Source organism: Cervus canadensis, chromosome 21 (assembly GCF_019320065.1).
Source record: "Cervus canadensis isolate Bull #8, Minnesota chromosome 21, ASM1932006v1, whole genome shotgun sequence".
NCBI lineage: Eukaryota > Metazoa > Chordata > Mammalia > Artiodactyla > Cervidae > Cervus > Cervus canadensis.
The window spans coordinates 42,812,212-42,814,535 of record NC_057406.1 but is presented as its reverse complement, the minus strand read 5'-3'; the positions used below and the strand labels follow the sequence as shown (position 1 = coordinate 42,814,535).

Genomic DNA, 2,324 nt, shown 5'->3' with positions numbered 1-2,324 from the left:
TAAAAATTAATGGAAAAAAAAAAAAAGAAGAAGCAGAGACATTAGTTTACTAATAAAGGTCCATCTAGTCAAAAAAAAAAAAAGCTTTAGTAACATGCCACCTTTCATTATAGTCAACTCTATTTACATTCCACTAAAAGAAGATACACAGTATTTATTACCAGAAGGATTATTGGCATTCATTCTGAAGTCTTGTATAGAATAATAAAATAAAAACATAATCACATATGGTGTTGATTATATTTCAGATAATTTTCTAATTGGTTTAAACATATTGACTCATTTATTCCTTTAACAACAGTATGCAATAAATTCAGTTATTCTCCATGGAATAATTCTTCCATATGAAGAAAATGATACACAGAAATTAATAGTTTACCTAAAGTCGTGTGCTAAATAATCATAATTTGAGCCCAGAAAATCAAGCTCCAGAGTCCATTCCCCAAGCCAATGTGTTGTGCTGCCTCTCTGGTGCCTTTATATGATTCATGATGAATAATGCTTTTGCCTTTATTTTTCCTTTTCTACATGACTGATGTCATCTGAAAGAGGTTTATTCTCTAGAGGGCTTTAATCTGGGAGTCTTGTACCACAGACTTATAAGTATAATGATAAGAATGTTTAATATCAGCTTTTGGCCACACTACTGTATGAATCTTGGAGGAGCATGAGCCACCAATGCAATCACGTTATCAAATAAAATTACCTTGTCTTGCCTGGCATTCTTGCTCTACTCTCATTTCTAAGCCATTTGAACCCAACTCATATCCAATTTCTACCTTATTTTAACCAACAGAAGGTGCAGAAGTCAGAGGTCAGTGATGAAAAATTGCACCATGTTAACAGCATTCAATCCTGGTGGGACTGACAGATGACTCAAACTTACAGATTTTGCTTTTTATTTTTTTGTTCATTGCCTATCTGCTGAGTGTTATTGGGAACCTGGCAATCATCACCCTCACCTTTGTAGATTCTCACTTTAAAAATACCTGTGTGTTTCTTTCTCTGGAATTTCTTCATTCTAGAAGTCTCTTTTACCACTCTCTGTATTCCTAGATACCTGTATATGCTTGCCTCTGGGGACAATACAGTTACTTATAATCTTTGTGCCACTCAATTATTTTTTTTCCTTATTATCCTGGGTGTGACTGTGTTTTTCCTCCTGACGGCCATGTTCTATGACTGCTATGTGGCCATCTGCAAAACCCTGCATTACACGACCATCATGAACAACATGGTCTGCATCAAGTCCCTCGTTGTCTTTTACATGATTGCTCTAATCATCATCATCCCACCATTTGGCATGGGCTTTGAGCTTGAGTTTTGTGACTCTAATGTCACTTTGACTGTGATGCTGCTCCCATCCTGAAGATCACTTGCCCAGACACAGAGTTCCTAGAGCGATTCTTCTTGGTCCTGACTGTGTTGATGCTCCTGTTCACCTTGGTGTGTGTAGTCATGTCCTATACATACATTATCAGGCCCATTCTCAGACTCCCTTCTGCCAAGCAAAGGAAAAAAGCTTTTTCTACATGTTCTCCCCATATAATTGTGGTTTCTACCACTTATGGAACCTGCATTTTCATCTACATCAAACCACATGCAAAAGAAGCGGTTGCGATGAATAAGGGGGTGTCAATGCTAAGAACTTCAGTTGCCCCCATAATGAATCCTTTCATTTATACTCTGAGGAACAAGCAAGTGGTACAAGCTTTCAAAGATATGATCAAAAGGGTTGCATCTATTTCAAAGAACTAAGATTAGCGAACTTAAAAGATCAAAATGTAAAACAACTTCCTATTATTTTAACAGTTTTATTTAGATGTAATTTAACTATTATAAAATTCACAAGCTTTAATTGTACCATTGAATACACTCAAGAAAGTTAACAGAGCTGTCCAATCACCACTATAATCCATTTTAGGACATTTCCATCACCCCTAATATTTTTCTGATGACCATCGGCAGTCAGTCACCACTTTCGTCCCCTTACCTCCAGTACAAACACTGATCTGTTTTCCTTCTCTATAAATTTGCCTTTTCTGGACATTTCATACAAATGGAAACATATATGTATCTGTGTCTAACTTTTTTTATTTGGCATAATGTTTTTGAGGTTCATTCATGTTGTAGCAGTTATTAGGAGCTTACTCCTTTTTATAGCAAATAGTATCCCATCACATGGATATATTACATTCAGTTTTTCCTTCACCAGTTGAAGAACATTTGGGCTGTTTCCATGTCATTGTGAGATATATGTTTTCATTCTTTTGTACCTAAAGTGGAGTTGTTGAGTTGTATGGTATCTATAAAGCTGTTTTCTA

At 35.9% G+C, this 2,324-nt stretch overlaps 1 pseudogene; it reads left to right on the top strand.

Moving 5' to 3' along the window:
* Nucleotides 1–821: 821 nt before the first annotated feature.
* LOC122423386 lies at nt 822–1,758 on the top strand (annotated as a pseudogene).
* Nucleotides 1,759–2,324: the final 566 nt, after the last annotated feature.